Here is a 20,653-nt window from a genome sequence, read left to right as displayed (position 1 = left end):
TTCAGCACCACCACCACCCCCTCCACCACCACCACCTCCCCAAGGGCCTGAAGAGGGGAACAGGACTGAGGATGCGGAGGAGGAAGAAGAGGATGATGAGAATGAGGTAGAGGAAATCCCTACTATCCGCACTAGGCGTGAGTCTTGGGTGTGGCGGTTATTTACCATTCATGGGAATGGTCCTAAGGCTTGTGCGAACCATGTTACCTGCAATGAGTGCAAAATGATACTTAGTCGCGGGAAGCACGGTAAGTACAGCTTTGGGACCACTACTATGAAGCGACACCTGAGGTCATTTCACTCTGGGGCTATTCGCAGGGTTGTACCTTGCGAAGAACGTAGCAGGTTGATTTCCTCTACTTCATCCTCTGTTTCTGATCCTGTCACCACAAGGACCACCTCTGTGGGACAGCGTCTTTCTCAAGCTGCCTCACAGGCCATACAGAATGCTGATGACCCTTACCTTTCGAGGGTCACTGTTGTATGTATGTACTGTGACACAGTACTCTGCAGGGAGGAGCGACTTCGGAGTGCTTTTGAGACTATCGTCTCAGAGCACGAGAAGACCTGCTCACTACCCAAATAAAACCCACTCTACATCTTCCTCTCTCAGCTCGCCCTTTCTTAACCCTGTGGTTGGTGTCCCCCCTTTACCCTCCTTTACCCTCCTCTCCTAGTGTGTCGTGTCTGAAAAACCAAAAAAAATACAAAATTACAAAAATCAAAAAAAAATAAGGCTCTTTTCAGAGCCGCCCTTCCCAGTTAAAAAATAGAAGTGAAAATAAATGAAGCAGGGCTCTTTGTATTTTTTAGAAGTCCGCGAACAGTTCGCGAACATTTAAAAAATTGGGTTACTACTCCATCACAAACATTGTAATTTTCTCCGGAAAGAAGTGGTGGCTCTGAAAAGAGCCTTTGGTTGGTGTTTGTAAGTCAAAAATTGTAAATGCTTAACATCTACTTCAAAATCGTTGTTGTAATTCCAAAAAAGGTCGCAATGCATTTTGTACATTTCTCAGAAAAATCTGATTGCCAGCATAAGTAAGATGGACTCCATCTCTGCGAAAAATGTATGTACTACAAAACATAATATTTTCATTGTGAAAAGAAGACATGCCAAAATCTCTTAGAAAACCACAAACAGCCTTATTAACATTGCGCCTTGCTTTTTCCATTTGTGGACCAAATGAAGAAGAACGAAGCCACATTTGTCTCTGCGCAATCCGTGAAAATATCACTTGAGAATTAGGAAACATGTCCATAACCATCCTCAGTCCTTCTTTCATAGCAAATTGCAAAAATATTCCAGTCACATGCCCTAAACTGTTCCCTCCACAATGAATTACAATTATGTCTGGATGTTGCTCTGTCTCCAAAGTAGCACAGAGAGGTAGCAAATCCAACCACTTCATTCCACGTACTCCATGCCAGTGTACTTCCACATGTGGGAATCCAAAATCTACAGCTACTCCACAGCTTTCTGCATGCACCTTCAACCAATGTATCCACGAATCTCCTAAAATCCAAACAATCTGTTTTCTGAAACACACAGCCATAGCTATCTTTTGTTCTCTCAGCAAAAAGAGTATCTCAGAAAATCTCTCCTGGCACAACACACCCACCAAACTTTCCTGACCAATCCCTTTCAGTGCTTATTCTCATTTGCATGACTTCTGAACCCAAAAATCCCCGGATGTAACTCCCGATGTCCGGGAACTACCACCATGTCCGCGGACATATCGTAACATGAACAGCCCTTCTACCATTTCCACTACACTCTCTCTGCCATTCCCTCATTGGATGTACCTCAAAAATCACATGACCATGCACCAATCACATTCAAGACCTCTACATCTAACTGCATCATCATAGATCAGCACTGCAAATGTACTCTGAATCTCTCTGAGTACAAGTGTCATATCATTGGCAAGCAGCATCTACCACAAATACTGTACAAGTCTTCAAGATTTCTACTTGCAGTTCCATGCATATCCATATGCATGAACACAAACTTCAGGTATGCATATTTTCTGTATAGTAGATGACATAGCTCTCAACCATTTTTGTTTTACAGGCGGGTGAAATCACCCGATTTTGTTTTTAGCAGGTGAGACGCCCATTGGAATGAATGGGCGTGCAGGAGGCTTGGCGGGTGAGTCTGCCCTTTACAAGGCGTGTGACACCCGCCAAAAGCGTGTGAGTTGAGAGCTATGGTAGATGAACACATTTTCAAACAGACTTTTACCTTGTAAAATCTGTAAAAATTAATTTACTGTACTTTTTTCAATTTCCTAAAATCAACTACCACTTAAACACCTTTATACTTTTTACTTTCTTTATACACACACACTCAAATCATGTTAAACTAACATTTTTTAAATGAAATATATAGACTACATATATTCAAACAAAATTGCATGCAAACACAATCTATGTTTAAACCTTTATAAAAATACTTATACAATTTCATATTTTTTGTATTTATTTATTTATTTACTTAATTACTTTAAATTAGACATGACATTGAGGCGCTATTACCTAGAACAGTTTACTTACAGAAATAGTGGTATTCACTAATATATTATAAATTTCACAAGACATAGTAAAGATATTTTATTTTTGCTACAGTTAGTCATTCATTACAATTTGTTCATTAAGAACATACCATATGTACTGAACTGATGCAATGTATCTTATGTAAATAAATTAGTTTAATGGTTTTACAGAAGGCACTGAGGATTTCAATTAAAAAAATCAATATCTAAATTAAAAACAGTGCTATATACAAAGTTACTAATTTGAAGCTTTTACAGTTGCAGTGAAGACCAGTTTCCTGAAAAGAAGCAGCCGAATTCGAAGAAGAAAGAAAAACTAAGAAGTTACCTGTTAATTAAAAAAAAAAAGTAAGTAAAATATCACCATATTATTTATATTATTAATCAAATATACTATAACATTAATACCAGCTATTTTGGTTTCTTAAAATAGAGATTTTGTACCATTTTGTCCAAAAATTTCCATGTCGTAAACAGCGATTTACAACCAGAATGGCCCACAAATTTCTATTTTTGGACACACAAATTAGCCAACTGAACCACTACAATTTTCATATTATAGAACAAACAACTGTTTTATTTGTTTACATTACATTTACTATTTGTACTTTTCCACACCACTAGCTTACTTTTTTTTTGTCATCTGAACCCCAGTTTAGTGACACATAAATTCAAGAATACCTATCCCTACTAGTTTTAGTTCCCAATGCACAATCACACACCATTACATACATCTTTATCATCTTACTCAAACACTCATGCACACAGCACACATACATTCCAGAACACCCCAACCCATATCTTCTTTATTTTTTTCAACAGACCCTAAAGAATGCCTACCAAAAGACATCTCCGTAGAAAGCAACGCAAAATTAGAGCAAATGAAAATAAAGGTGTCCAACATAAGCATCCATCTCTAGCAGAATTTGTAAAAAAAGTTGAAACAAAACAGCTAATACAATCATTTAGTGAAACACAAGAAGTTTCAAGTACAAAAACTTCGCTTCCTCTATCAAAATGTAAAACAAACCAAAAAACAATTAACAGAAAATCAGCTATCAGTACAGATAAAACTACATCTTCAAATTTTAATATAGTGCAAAGTAAGCATACCAAGAAAAGTATTTTAGCCAACATATACCGTCACAAAGTCCTTCAAAATCTTATAAAAACAGGAGAGAAATCAGGTTCAAAGCTTAAAACCTATCGTAGGAAATTAATCTTAGAAGCATTGATGGACAGTGCAATTCTTCTCAAAAGAAATTTATTTATTTTACTGTTAAACAAAATGAAACCACTAACAAAACTAATAACTAAATTACAAAAAAGACTTCTCAATAAGCGAAATGTCAACAGAAAGAACTTCTTAAGTATCTGCGGAGGTGAATGGAATCACACTACGAGCACAGAACCATATTTTAATGAAGAAGAGTACAAACAAAAGCAAACGAATACAATTGCCATAAATAGCAGTGGTCGAGGTTATGAAAAAGTGAATAATACCATAGTGGAACAAGAAGTACTCCTTACAAAAATATGCCCTGAAAACTTAGAATTACCCCTCCATTCAACTGAATCAGAACGTCTAGTGTACAAATGGCCATGCACGTCAATGTGTAACATTCCCAAACAATGTTTCAAATCTTTACACCAATTCCTCAATAAATATGTAAAAAGCAAAGACAAAATCACAATTAAATTACTGCAAAATATAGATACCTGTCCAGTGCGCAAGTACACAGGACTACAAGGACATTCATTGGCCTGCATTACAGGACCTACTTGTAAAACCACTTTCCATGATATCAAAAGGATATCAACACATCATTCAACTATAAGAAATCTAGTCTATAAACTGTACTATGCTAAAAGTCCTGCTTTAGCACTAGCAAAGTTAAATAACATCCTTCTACATGGTACAGCAAAAGACCTACTTGAAGAAATTCACTATATCCAGAAAAAATATTTTGGAAGTGAAAGCCATTTACAGAATGAAATAGCATTAAACCAATTAAGCAACAATTCTACACATGGCAACCTTTTGCTAAACACATACAAAAAAGAAATACTAAAATTTAAAAGTACATCAGCTGAAGTACCAAACCATGTATGTGTATGTTGCCGTAGAATTTTTTATAAAAGTAACACAAAAACTGTGGACCTATCATACAAAATAGAAGACAATGAAGATTCTAAATGGTTTGAATTAGCTCTCTACCTTCTAGCAGAAAACAAATATGAAATAACTGAGCCCTTAATACTTTGCAGTTATTGCACTACAAAACTTGACAACAACCAAACTCCTTCACGTTCTTTCACAAAAATTTTGGAATTATACCCAGTACCAAAACCTCTACAACAACTTAATTTATATGAGAGCATCATAATTCAAACAGTACACCCATTTCAAGCAATAATACGCCTTCAACCAAAAACAGCAAAATTACCTCCCTCTGAATTGGTAAAAGGCATTTGTGGAAAAGTAGTTTATTTACCATTAAATCTAAAAGAAAATGTGCATACTCTAGGAGTGCAATGTCCAATGCAGCAATCTTTAATTATATTAGTAAATGGAGTACCTACAAAAGACAAAAAATATGGCAACAGCTGGTAGATTTATATAAAGTTAGACAAGCCTTCCAATATCTTAAAGAGAATAATGAATATTACAAAGAAATTAATATTGAAGAAAACTTGAAAGATACAACTGAAATAATTCAAGAAACACAAGAAGCTGGTCAATTTGAGCTACTAGATCCTGCTACAATATCAAATACTTTAGACCATTATACAATTCATCCTTTGCACTGTAATGACACCGTACAAGATGTACTGGAAACTTACCAAATGCGTCAAACAAAAGGATCGCCAATCAGTATATGGGAAAAAAGTATAGAAGCACGTGCTTTTCCTCTACTCTTTCCAACTGGCAAAGGAGGAAGGTATGATGATAGACCTATTCAAATATCAGCTTCAGAATACCGCTCATTACGGATGTATTCTGAAGATCCCAGATTTAGACAAAATGTGGAATACATATTCCACCTACTCTTTGAAAGTGAACTAGCAACTTTATGTTACGGAGTTGCACACATATTAAAATCAGGATCACACTTTCAAAATATGACAGCTACACAATTATTAGAGAAAGTGCAACAAAAGGATGAGGTTTTACAATCAAATATTACAAATCTATTAGCAAATATGCGTGGTACTAAAGAGTACTGGTTTCGACGTCATGGAGATGTACATTGTATGATCAGAAACCTTGGCCCACCCACTTGGTTTGTTACATTAAGTTGTGCAGAATATGCATGGGAAGATTTACATGATTTCCTACGCATATCAAATAAAAACAAAACAAACATAGATATTCTAACACCTGGAGAACTTTGTTCTTTGGATCCTGTTAATGTTTCAAGATATTTTCACCATCGCTTCATTGCTATGCTACATTTTATTTGTAATAAAACTGTTCCTCCCCTTGGAGAAGTGCAACACTTCTTTTGGAGAAAAGAATACCAAGCCAGAGGAGCACCACATATCCACATGCTTTTATGGATTAAAGATGCTCCTAAATTTGGTCAAGACAGTGATGCCACTGTTTTACAGTTTATTGAAAAATATGTCACTTGTGAAATTCCATCAGAAGCCACAAATAGTGATCTTTGTGCACAAATGTTACAATTTCAAAGACACAAATGTGGAAAATATTGTCGCCGCAAATACAAAAACAAAGGCAAATACTACACCAAATGCCGATTTGGTTTCCCTAGACCAGTTACAAATACAGGTCAAGTAAACAACCTCATGTCTTCAGTTAGATATACTGTTAAAGGAAAGTCACCTAAAAATACATATTATATAAAAAGAAAAGAAGAAGAAAAATATATCAATGATTATAATGCAATCATTGCCCACTTATGGAATGCAAACATAGATGTGCAGTACATTGCAGACAATTCTACTGCAGTTGCACGATATGTCACAGCATACTTAACTAAAGCAGAAAAGACAGAGCTCCAAGACTTCTGGAATGACCTGTCATCAGATAAAACAGTATCTCAGAAATTATACAGCTTGGGCATAAAAATGCTCACCCAGAGAATGTGGATCTTATGAAGCAGCTGATCGTTTAACTGGTACTTCATTGTATGGTAAATCTGAAAATATAGTATGGCTAAGTCTTGGTCCAGCTAAATCTAGAAAAAGAGTTCTAAAATCATATGAAGATATAGAAACAATAGCCAAACATGATCCCAACAGCCAAGACATTTTAAAAAACAATTTATTGGACACATACTACCAAAACAGAAGTAATACTTTGGAAAACATGTGTCTATACCAAATAGCCCAAAACTACACATACAAAAATAATATGAAACCCGATGAAAAAAAAGGTAAATATAGAGTGACAGACTGTGAAGGCAGCTTAGTTAAACTCACTAAACCAAATTTAATTAATCATATCAAATTGTCATTGAAGACTCCTCAACATAAAGAAGTATATTACATGTCCCTGCTACAACTCTTCAAACCATGGAGAAAAGAAGAACAATTACTAGATAACTATGACTCATATGAGGATGCTTTCAAAGCAAATGAAAGCACTATAACTGATGTAATCTTTACACAGTACAAAACAATGTTGCACAATGAACAGCAACATGAAGAAGAACTCCAAGCTCAACTAGATAAGGATACTCCTGACAGTAGTCAACCTTCTGTAACAGGAAGCCAAGAACCACTGGGAGAACCACTAATAACAAATGAGGCAGAATTAGCTATGATAGAAGTAGAAAACACCATGTGTCAGTATGAAGATAAGGAAGACTTAACTATACTACAATCAAAACTAAACAATGAGCAAAGTAGCATTTTTCAAGAAGTAACAAAACAAATTGCCCATGGTGTAAAACATGAAAATAAAGAATGTTCCTGCCATAATTATAAACCTATACTACTGTACGTCAGTGGTGAAGCTGGTTCTGGCAAAACATTCCTAATCAAAATCATTAGTAAGTTCCTTCAACAATTGACAAACAACAAACTGTCAGCTGTTGTCACTGCCCCCACAGGTTTAGCTGCCTACAACATAGGTGGTGTTACATTACACCGATTACTACTATTACCAGTAGAACACCAGAACAAATTAGACTATTACAAACTTTCTGCAGAAGCTGCAATGGAATTACGCAGAGTATTGAAACAAATGAAAATGCTACTAATAGATGAAGTGAGCATGGTCTCCAACCTGATGTTAGCTTTGATTCACCTCAGATTACAAGAAGTACTCAAAACAGACTATGAAGAGCTCTTTGCAGGAAAACACATTATTGTTTTTGGAGATCTGCTTCAATTAACACCAGTAAAAGGTGAACCTATTTTTAAAACATTAGGGCACAAACTCTGCCGTAAAACTGTTGGCAGTATTGGAAATGTCAACCTTTGGCAACATTTCCAATACAGAGAATTAACAGAAAACATGCGCCAATCTGCAGATCTAACTTATGCCAACATTTTAAAAAGTTTGAGAGTTGGTATACTTTCTAAAGAAGCAGAAGCAACATTGAAAACCCGGCACATTAATGCACTTTATGGCGATAATGCATGTGCTACAGATGTTATGGAACAATTAGCCCACAAAAATGTCAATTGTATGGCCTTAATGCCAACTCTTGCAAGCTGTTTCAAATTCAATGAAATCATGCTAAGTAAAGAAATGCAACCAATAATGGAAATTAGCGCCACAGACAAACTAGATGTACATGGTATGACACTACCCATGTGTGACCAAGCCACAACAAGACTAAATAATTTAGAAAAATCAATCTCAAACACAGCAGGCTTAGAAAAGATGTTAAAATTATCCTTAAATTGCAGAGTAATGCTTAAACGTAACCTTGACGTGGACCAAGGACTAGTTAATGGAGCACTGGGTACAGTTGTTGGCTTTCAAACATACCCACGTGACAACAAAATTCAGTTTGTCAATATACTCTTTGACAAACTTTCAGAAGTAAAACGGATAGGACGCTCAACAGCTAGATTCCTTCTCTTCAAAGATATGTATGTACGCAGAGAACAATTTTCTCTAACTCTTGCATACGCAGTCACAATTCATAAATCACAAGGTCTTACCCTAGACAAAGCAATGATAGATATTGGTAACACAGTCTTTAAAGAAGGCATGAGCTACGTAGCACTATCACGCTTACGTACACTTGACGGTCTATTTCTAGTCAACTTTGATAAACGTACTAAAGTAAACGCTGATATTCCTTGCATTTTAGAATATAATAGACTTCGCTCACTATACACTCCCCATCTAAACACATATTCTGTTCCACAAAAACTAAAACGTTGTAAAAGAAAACTAAATCAAACAGAAATGCAACAGGACGTCACTGCAAATCCTCCAAAGAGAGTAAAAGAAACTAATACTTCATCAAGTACCACAAACAAAAAAGAATCAATTAGAGAAAGTAAACCAGGTACTTCTTTAAAGAAGGAAGACAAACTCCAAAAAAAGCAGTTAGATACAGAACTACCTGGACCATTTAAATTCTCAAATATAGTTGATGTAAGTTGCTATGCAAATGTAGCAATGAATATTCTATTTCAATTACCACCAATTGTTGACAACATTTACTCACACAGTACAGACCCATTGTGTTTGCAAATGTTAGTACTTCACAGAAATGCAGCAAACAATCCTGACAACACATATAGTGTTTTTGGAATAAGACGACAATTGGACTACTGTGCTGGAATGGTGAAATTCACTATAAACTCACAGGAAGATCCACAAGAATTTCTAATGTACTTACTACAAGTACTGGAAAACAAAAACATACCTATAAATGAAATCTTTCAGATTTCATACATGTGGAAACATAAATGCACTCTCTGCAACAATGTGACACAAGAAGAAATCCCCAATGAACGCTTCATATATATATCAATACCAAATTGTGAATCCATTGCATTTCAGCAACTTGTACAAAATGCAAACCATGGTAGATTATGCTCTACCTGCAATTCAGATAATCGCTCCACGTTAGTAATACAAACACATAGTAAATACGTAATACTAATGCATCTACGTTACAATGCAGACGGTACCAAAACAACTGCAAGCTGACTGGATTCACACATGGTCAAATATCACTTGGTAAGAAAACCTTCACAACAATAGGTATAATCTACCACGCAGGAGCCACAACCAATTCAGGGCACTACACTGCATACATAAAAAAGAAATGTGGATGGTTTGAATGTAATGATAGTACCATTACTCTAAAGCAGAGATTACCAGGAAATCTTACAAACGCTTATTTGATGTTCTTAAAACCAAAATTTGATAAATAAACTGTATTTAAACATTTAAGTAAATTTGTGTTACAAAAATATAAACTGTTAGAATACTCCAAAAGCTATCTAACTGCTCAAAGATTCTACAACAACTAATCAGATAAATGAATACCACTAAATTAGACCAAAAAATACACAGTTAGAATACGCCAATTGGTATCTAACTGTCCCAAAATTATAAATGTGTGTTAAAATAATATAAACTGTTAGAATACTCCAAAAGCTATCTAACAGCTCAAAGATTCTACAACAACTAATCAGATAAATGAATACCACTAAATTAGGCCAAAAAATACACAGTTAGAATACGCCAATTGGTATCTAACTGCTCCAAAATTGTATAATATCAAAACAAATGAAGAATCTGTTACTGATCCAAAGAAATACAACAAAGCAAAGTATAAAGCATTAGCTAGAAACAACAAGTGAACACTGAAAACAAACAAACAAATAAACTGTAGCATAACAGAAAAAGGTTTTTTTTTTAATCCAACATGGATTTTTTTTTCTCCCACAGACCCAATGATTTTAGCAACAAATACAGAAACTGAGCAAATTGCACAGTACTCTGATTTGTACTCTACTAAATATGAGGGTCGAAAAAAAATAAAAGTATATTGCTTATACAATGTAATAAGTCATTACAAAATACTAATACTAACATGCTATTTTCTTTTATCACAGAAATGAAGAAGAAAAACATGGACTCCCATTACCAGACCAAACAGTAAGTATACAATAATAAGGACAACCATAGCAGCATATCACATCCATAGTATCTAATACCTTTGTTCCTTATGCATTTGTTTTTCACCCAAAGTTATAAGCAAATATGAATGTGATATGCTGCAGTGGTTGTTGCCATGGCATACAATCTTGGGTGCATGGCCAAATGGCCATGCACTCAAGACTCTATGCCCTGGCAACAACCACCGCAGCATATCACATCCATAGAGTCAAACATTTCAACTATGATCTATGGGAAACTTTTAATGTCCGCGAACAATGTGAGTGTTCTTAGAACACTTTGAACTTGCCAGCGAACAATACGGACACCGTTTTCAGGATACCCCATACGAACATTTCAGAACAACGCGATAGTTCTTACAACACTTTCAACTTAACAACTAACAATACGGACAGCGTCCTAAGGACACCCCCTACGAACATTCCAGGACACCGGGAGTGTTCTTAGAAGCGTCTTCAGAACACAACCATCTTGTTTATTTGCGAACATTTCAGGACACTGCGAGTGTTCTTAGGACACATTCAACTTGACAGAGAACAATACGGACAGCGTCCTCAGGACACCCCCTACGAACACTCCCCGAACACCGCGAGTGTTCTTAAAAGCGTCTTCAGAACACCGCCATTTTGTTTATTTGCAAACATTTCAGGACACTGCGAGTGTTCTTAGAACACATTCAACTTGACAGAGAACAATAAGGACAGCGTCCTCAGAACACCCCCTACAAACATTTCAGGATACCGGGAGTGTTCTCAAAAACGTCTTCAGAACAGCCCCCACGGATCCTCACCAAACTTTGCAAAAAAAGTAGTTGGGTCACTCTGAATTTTTTTGCAAAGTTTGGTGAGGATTCGTCCAGGGGGGAAAAGTTATAGGGGGGGTCCCAAAACTTTTTTTTCCCCATAGACTGAATGGGAAAAAACTTTGCGCACGGCTACAGCCCGAACCGCTGGACGGATTTACACCAAATTTGCGGCAGGAGCGGCGGCCTGGTCCCAAATGCGTGCTTTTGTAAATTTGGTGTAAATCTGTCCAGTAGTTTTTTTAAAAAAGACCAAAATGTAAGGCAAAAAAATTAGTGATATCTGCGTTCGCTTCGCGGACGGACTTCCCTGTTCGCTCCGCGGACAGCACCCCGATTGGCCCATGGGCTTGCGTCATGTCCGCGGACATGCGACGTGTTCGCTGATTGGATGGCGAGGGGCGTGGAGCGCGTCATATTTTCTGTGGCGCCCGCCATCTTGTATTCGCAGTCGACCGCGTACAGCGCAGTGAAACGTGGATAAAAAATTGTATTTAGTGCCATGTGTTGGTGTGTAAGAGTATTTGGGGAGGGTTGGGGAGTATGAGATAGGTTCAATGTTTTGTTTTTTTATGTCCTAGACCTTTTTGTTGCATTCGATTTGTCCGCGGAGAACACGGCTGTTCTGACATTTTGTAAATAAACTAAATGGTGGGGTGTTTAGACATAGCTCTCAACCATTTTTGTTTTACAGGCGGGTGAAATCACCCGATTTTGTTTTTAGCGGGTGAGATGCCCATTGGAATGAATGGGCGTGCAGGAGGCTTGGCGGGTGAGTCTGCCCTTTACAAGGTGTGTGACACCCGCCAAAAGCGTGTGAGTTGAGAGCTATGGTTTAGAGGATGGAGTATGTGTCATTTTTGTTCGCAAGGAAGGTAAACATGAGCTATGAACACTCGCGGTGTACTTAATTGTTCGTAAATACACAAACTGGGGGTGTCCTCAGGACGCTGTCCGTATTGTAATCTGTCTAGTTGAATGTGTTCTAAGAACACTCGCAGTGTCCCGAAATGGTTGCAATTACACAAAATGGGGGTGTTCTGAGAACGTTGTTTGTATTGTTCGTTGTCAGGGTGAAAGTGTTTTAAGAGCACTCCTTTTGTTCGCTAATAGTACAATTTCCTAGGGGCGTCAACCGACTTTTTGTCCACTAAAGAAGCGATAAATCTGGCTGGTGTGCGTCGACATTATGTGATAATCCTATGACTGGCGCTATTGACCTGGCTGACTTGCTTTTGCGACACTAAATCATATCTCCCGCCCCTAAGCCTGATATTATCAAAGCATTCATATTCCCCGCCTTTCTCCATGACGTTACAGGGTGCGTAATGAAACGCGCCCAGTCGTCTCCAGTACTACGCGACTTTACACAGAACCCGGAAGACAACACACATTATGTCACAACACAGCGCGCCACAATTCGGAATATGAAACTGTAATTTAAAAGCAAAGAGCAAGATTGTAAATGTTGTAAAGTACATTTATTTGACATCAAATGTTTAGAGAATATTCAGCAATTTGCATTTGTCTTTGTTGTCGATCCGCAAAAGTTCATGTTGAGACACGCGATGTTCCTTTGCGGTACATAGAGTGTTATATCAGCTTACAACTCAGTGCGCCACAATTTGGAATATGAAACTATGGTTTAAAAGTAAACAGCAGGATTGTACATTTGGTAAAGTACATTTATTTCACATGAAATGTTTAGTGAATATTCAGCGATTTGCTATTGTCTCTGCTGTCGATCAGCAAAAGTTTATTTGGAGCCACGCGTTGTTCCTTTGCGGTAGATAGGCTGTTGGTTTATGATAAAAGCAGTAAATGGTCGCTCTGATAATCGGAAGGTTGCTCCAACAACGAGCCATTAGACCACCCTATTGGTTGGTATGTTGTTTGTAGCCGCTAGTACTGCGTAAGGGCATATTGGTCCTTGGCGATTGTCCCATAAAATGGTGAGGGTCATGAAGTTGCATATTTGGACTTGCACCTGGCAGTTGAAGACCCCATCCGCTGGAGTCTGTAAATCGTGACATAGAAAAATGGGGCCACGTACCTGTTTTAAAAAACATAAATTAGTCTCACCAGCCGATTTTCATTAAAAATCATCATTTTATTTATTAGGGCGTGAAACTATGTGCTATGGAAGATAGTGCAACAGAGTATGTTAATAATAAAATAATAATATTTTCCCATTCATATAGCGCTAAGAACTGTCAGGTATGTAAGCGGTGCTTATTATTAACCACGGTGTGTGGTGCTCATTTATCGACCACGGAAGGATGAAAGGCTGAGTTTCGCCTTGCCGGGATACGAACGTGCGTTAACAAGCAGTGCATGGAAGTCAAAGCGAGCGCTGTACTCGCTGTGCCACTTGACAGGCTACAGTGAAGTGGCACAGCGAGTAGAGCGCTTGACCGCCTGTAGACCGGTTAAATTATTTATATTAACCCACTCTGTGTCGTCTGCCTTTTTCAGAGCCCTCTAAACGACAGGGGATCAATTCGGCGGTGATAGTGCGCGGTAGAAAACATTATGCCACTTTCAACGAACAAGTTCAACTTCAGCGGTCTTTAATGCTACGCTATTGTAATTATATTTGGTATAAAGTAATCTAAAGGGTTACTTACAGTACAATTGCAATTTCCATTGTCTACGAGTGGTGCAGTCCCAAAATACGACTCCGCGTGTGCCAACGATCTTTCGCATAGTGATATAATATGTAAAAGTGGTTTCGTTTCAGAAATGTCATCTTTATCTTCTCTTACGTTTTAGCAACACTCCTTCAAGAGAAGTCTTTCATCACAATCTCTGTCTGTCAAGGTCAAAACACAATACAACCTTATAGTCTGCTTCGTGAGCCTCTCCGGGGCCCGAAAAAAAAATGGAAGCAGCTGACCTTCACTGTGAACGAGCATAAATTCTTACTTTGCAACATTCTGTGTAAAGCCATCTGTAGAAGTTGGTTTTTGCACCCCATGTTTGTATATTGTTTGTGTGATATTAAAAAAAGTTTGTTTAAAGGACGTTATGGTTCTAAGTACAGCCGAAAGACCCCTGAAAATAGCAAGTTATGGTAAGCTATGAAAAATAACTCGCGCCAACACCATGCACTGCTAAGACTAACACCCAGGACATCAAGGATGACATCGCAAATGTCATTGATGAAATCACTGATGACATCACACGTGTATGTACTTTTCATGGAATTTGTGTACTAGGGATTTTTATTATAATGTTCCGAAAAAAGTGTCAAGGATATTGCAATAAATATCATACCGTTATTAGTGCTTTGAACGATGCATTTATATCAATAAATAGCATTGTATTATGGGATTCTATGTAGTATACTGAGCTACTAATGGAGAAAGATAGCATTGTGTGCAGAGTACAAGATAAAATTATAATATTTGTGATGTTAATATGTTGAATAATGAAATGATAATTGTCCTGAAATGTTCGAAAATTCACAAAATGGGGGTCTTCTGAAGACGTTATTCGTATTGTGTGATTGCTTAGCTGTATGCAATGAGGGAATGGTACAGAGAGTAAAGTGGACGCCGTCCGCGGACACCGCGGCTGTTCGTGGACAGGGCGTGGTAAATCCGGGTTTTTCCAGGAAATCCAACATGGAAAGAAGATTGTACGGATCAGCCAATCAGATGTCGAGGTTGTGGATTTGTGTTGAAAGAGACTGTGTGTGGTGAAGTTGGCAGAAGTGGAGAAAGTCAGGGTGTTGGTGCTCGGAGATATGTTTGTGCATGGTCTACAGCAGTACGCTGAATGCAGGCATGTTGCAAAGAACTTTGATGTGAAAGGAGTGGAGGTGGTGTGGAGAACTGTGCCTGATTGCAATGTACAGGGAATTGTACAAGTTTGTGCGGATATGGCCACGATGAACAGTCGGCATGTGGTAGTTTTGCACTATGGTGCTTTCCATTTGGGCAACGTCAGTGCCCCTACTTTGTTGGCTGATTTGGAATGCTTGGTTCAAGCCGTAATGAAGATCCTTCCAAATGCGAAAGTAATTTTTTCTGGATTACTACCTAGGGCAATATGGGACAATAGTTCAGTTTTTTGTCCTCAGCAAAACATTGCTAGGTGTGTCATCAACCGAGGCATGTGTGCCTTCATGCTTAGAGCTGGTATGTTCTTCTGTAACAATGAGAATATTGATGCCAGTAATGCTGTTAATTTTAAAGAAGATGGCATTTCTTTATCTTTTACCGGAAATGCCTTTCTATTTTGGAATGTAAGGGTTGCTTTGAAGAAGGTTATGTGAAGATTTTAGGAGTAAAGTAAGAAAAAAAAACAAGAAAGAACATATAAAATAACAGGTGTCTGTCAAGCATCTGTAAAAAAAAAAACGGCTCTTTTCAGAGCCAACTTCAAAGGGGAAATGGGGCACACTATTTAAATTTACATTCACCACGCTCAGATTTTCGATGTGTCCGCGGACATGGCGGTAGTCCGCGGACATGAAAATCACTACCAGGGGGTTAGTATGTTCTATGTTACATGTCAGGGATATTATGGTTAAGTTGTGCTACTAAAAACCTATGAAATTCAGTGAAAAAACTTTGTTAAAGGGACGTTATGGTTCCAAGTAAAACCGAAAAACCCTTGAAATTCGCCAGTTATGGTAACATAAGCAACCATAACTCGCGCCACCGTGCACTGCTAACACTAACACCCAGGACATCAAAGATGACATCACAAATGTCATTGATGACATAACTGATGACACCACATGGCTGGCTCTCCCTTTTTATCCTTTACTGGCATATCGAAGCCACATAGTTTTCTTCAGTAACAGTCAGGAAGTAAAAATTGAAAAGGTACTATATTTGTAGACTTGGGGTCCTGTCACATCATATGAAACATAGCGGAAGATACAGGCTTGAAAGAGAGCAATCCTTTCTGTGCATGAAGATAATCATTATGGTTATCAGCACTTTGTCATAGTTTAATTTTTATTACTCTACCTTCCCTCTATATGCTCATATTTGTATACATTATACTCACTCTCCATAGAGTGAATGGGAAAACATTTTTGCTCGCGTATACAGCCCAAACCGCTGGATGGATTTCCACCAAATTTGAACCAGGAGCAGCGGCTTGGTCCCGAAAGCGTGCTTTTGCAAATTTGGTGAAAATTCGTCCAGTAGTTTTTTTTAAAATGACCAAAAAGTAGGTCAAAAAAAATTAGTGATATCTGTGTTCGGTTTGCGGATACACTTCCCTGTTCGCTCCGCGGAAAGTGTCCTGATTGGCCAATCGTCTTGCGTGATGTTCGCGGACATGCAAAGTGTTCACTGATTGGACGGCGTGGAGCGTGAAGCACGTCAGATTTTTCGGTAGCGCCCGCCATATTGGATTCGCGGACATCCCCGGACAGCACGGTGAAACTTTGTTCAAAATGTGTATTTTGTAGAGTGTGTTGGTGTGTAGGAGTGTTTGGTGAGGGTGGGAGTGTGTGAGATAGGATGAAAGTTGTGTTTTTTATGCGTTAGACGTTCTTTTTGTGTTCGATTTGTTTGCGGACATCAGGGGGTGTTCTAAGGAGTCAATATGTGTCCGTTTTTTTGTTTGTTTTTGTTTTATTGGTTAAACAAAGTTAAACCTTTAACATTCCTTTAACAATCCCTCCTCAAAGAGGTGGAGGCCCCCCAAATTAGGTTCAAGTTCAAAATCCCTAAATGATCGCCCCTAGGCCAGAATCACCAGTTGTTTGGGTGGCGTCCACCTCAGACTCCCCCTCCTCCTGCTCCAGTTTTAAGGATTCAACAAATTTCAATGCGTCCAAAGTACGGCGGACATCACGGGTGTTCTGAAATGTTCTAAATAAACTGACTAGGGGGTGTTCTAAGGAGTCAATATGTGTCCGTTTTGTTTGCAAGCAAAGTGAAACTGTTCTAAGAACACTCGCGGTGTCCGGGGAGTGTTCGTAGGTGGTGTCCTGAGGACGCTGTCCGTATTGTTCTCTGTCAAGTTGAATGTGTTCTAAGAACACGCGCGGTGTCCTGAAATGTTCGCAAATAAACAAAATGGGGGTGTTCTGAAGATGCTTCTAAGAATACTCCCGGTGTCCGGGGACTGTTCGTAGGGGGTGTCCTGAGGACGCTGTCCGTATTGTTCTTTGTCAAGTTGAATGTGTCCTAAGAACACTCGCGGTGTCCTGAAATGTTCGCAAATAAACAAGATGGTGGTGTTCTGAAGACGCTTCTAAGAACACTCCCGGTGTCCTGGAATGTTCGTAGGGGGTGTCCTTAGGACGCTGTCCGTATTGTTAGTTGTTAAGTTGAAAGTGTTGTAAGAACTATCGCGTTGTTCTGAAATGTTCGTAGGGGGTGTCCTGAAAACGGTGTCCGTATTGTTCGCTGGCAAGTTCAAAGTGTTCTAAGAACACTCACATTGTTCGCGGACATTAAAACTTTCCCATAGATCATAGTTGAAATGTTTGACTCTATGGATGTGATATGCTGCGGTGGTTGTTGCCAGGGCATAGAGTCTTGGGTGCATGGCCATTTGGCCATGCACCCAAGATTGTATGCCCTGGCAACAACCACTGCAGCATATCACATTCATATTTGCTTATAACTTTGGGTGAAAAACAAATGTATATGGAACAAAGGTATTAGATACTATGGATGTGACATGCTGCTATGGTTGTCCTTATTATTGTATACTTACTGTTTGGTCTAGTAATGGGAGTCCATGTTTTTCTTCTTCATTTCTGTGATAAAAGAAAATAGCATGTTAGTATTAGTATTTTGTAATGACTTATTACATTGTGTAAGCAATATACTTTTATTTTTTTTCGACCCTCATATTTAGTAGAGTACAAATCAGAGTACTGTGCAATTTGCTCAGTTTCTGTATTTGTTGCTAAAATCATTGGGTCTGTGGGAGAAAAAAAAAATCCATGTTGGATTAAAAAAAAACCCTTTTTCTGTTATGCTACAGTTTATTTGTTTGTTTGTTTTCAGTGTTCACTTGTTGTTTCTGGCTAATGCTTTATACTTTGCTTTGTTGTATTGTATTTTTTTTGGAGCAGTAACAGATTCTTCATTTGTTTTGATATTATCAAATTTTGGAGCAGTTAGATACCAATTGGCATATTCTAACTGTCTATTTTTTTAATATATTTTAGTGGTTTTGATTTACCTATTTGGATATTGTAAAATTTTGGGACAGTTAGATACCAATTGGCGTATTCTAACTGTGTATTTTTTGACCTAATTCAGTGGTATTCATTTATCTGATTAGTTGTTGTAGAATCTTTGAGCTGTTAGATAGCTTTTGGAATATTCTAACAGTTTATATTATTTTAACACACATTTATAATTTTGGGACAGTTAGATACCAAATGGCGTATTCTAACTATGTATTTTTTGGTCTAATTTAGTGGTATTCATTTATCTGATTAGTTGTTGTAGAATCTTTGAGCAGTTAGATAGCTTTTGGAGTATTCTAACAGTTTATATTTTTGTAACACAAATTTACTTAAAGGTTTAAATACAGTTTATTTATCAAATTTTGGTTTTAAGAACATCAAATAAGCGTTTGTAAGATTTGCTGGTAATCTCTGCTTTAGAGTAATGGTACTATCATTACATTCAAACCATCCACATTTCTTTTTTATGTATGCAGTGTAGTGCCCTGAATTGGTTGTGGCTCCTGCGTGGTAGATTATACCTATTGTTGTGAAGGTTTTCTTACCAAGTGATATTTGACCATGTGTGAATCCAGTCAGCTTGCAGTTGTTTTTGGTACCATCTGCATTGTAACGTAGAAGCATTAGTATTACGTATTTACTATGTGTTTGTATTACTAACGTGGAGCGATTATCTGAATTGCAGGTAGAGCATAATCTACCATGGTTTGCATTTTGTACAAGTTGCTGAAATGGAATGGATTCACAATTTGGTATTGATATATATATGAAGCGTTCATTGGGGATTTCTTCTTGTGTCACATTGTTGCAGAGAGTGCATGTATGTTTCCACATGTATGAAATCTGAAAGATTTCATTTATAGGTATGTTTTTGTTTTCCAGTACTTGTAGTAAGTACATTAGAAATTCTTGTGGATCTTCCTGTGAGATTATAGTGAATTTCACCATTCCAGCACAGTAGTCCAATTGTCGTCTTATTCCAAAAACACTATATGTGTTGTCAGGATTGTTTGCTGCATTTCTGTGAAGTACTAACATTTGCAAACACAATGGGTCTGTACTGTGTGAGTAAATGTTGTCAACAATTGGTGGTAATTGAAATAGAATATTCATTGCTACATTTGCATAGCAACTTACACCAACTATATTTGAGAATTGAAATGGTCCAGGTAGTTCTGTATCTAACTGCTTTTTTTGGAGTTTGTCTTCCTTCTTTAAAGAAGTACCTGGTTTACTTTCTCTAATTGATTCTTTTTTGTTTGTGGTACTTGATGAAGTATTAGTTTCTTTTACTCTCTTTGAAGGATTTGCAGTGACGTCCTGTTGCATTTCTGTTTGATTTAGTTTTCTTTTACAACGTTTTAGTTTTTGTGGAACAGAATATGTGTTTAGATGGGGAGTGTATAGTGAGCGAAGTCTATTATATTCTAAAATGCAAGGAATATCAGCGTTTACTTTACTTGCATCAAAGTTGATTAGAAATAGACCGTCAAGTGTACGTAAGCGTGATAGTGCTATGTAGCTCATGCCTTCTTTAAAGACTGTGTTACCAATATCTATCATTGCTTTGTCTAGGGTAAGACCTTGTGATTTATGAATTGTGACTGTGTATGCAAGAGTTAGAGAAAATTGTTCTCTGCGTACATACATATCTTTGAAGAGAAGGAATCTAGCTGTTGAGCGTCCTATCCGTTTTACTTCTGAAAGTTTGTCAAAGAGTATATTGACAAACTGAATTTTGTTGTCACGTGAGTATGTTTGAAAGCCAACAACTGTACCCAGTGCTCCATTAACTAGTCCTTGGTCCATGTCAAGGTTACGTTTAAGCATTACTCTGCAATTTAAGGATAATTTTAACATCTTTTCTAAGCCTGCTGTGTTTGAGAATTATTTTTCTAAATTATTTAGTCTTGTTGTGGCTTGGTCACACATGGGTAGTGTCATACCATGTACATCTAGTTTGTCTGTGGCGCTAATTTCCATTATTGGTTGCATTTCTT

The sequence above is a fragment of the Ambystoma mexicanum genome, chromosome 3p (assembly GCF_040938575.1).
Source record: "Ambystoma mexicanum isolate Mex_15411 chromosome 3p, UKY_AmexF1_1, whole genome shotgun sequence".
Taxonomy (NCBI): Eukaryota; Metazoa; Chordata; class Amphibia; order Caudata; family Ambystomatidae; genus Ambystoma; species Ambystoma mexicanum.
Note: the sequence above shows the minus strand (reverse complement) of the source record.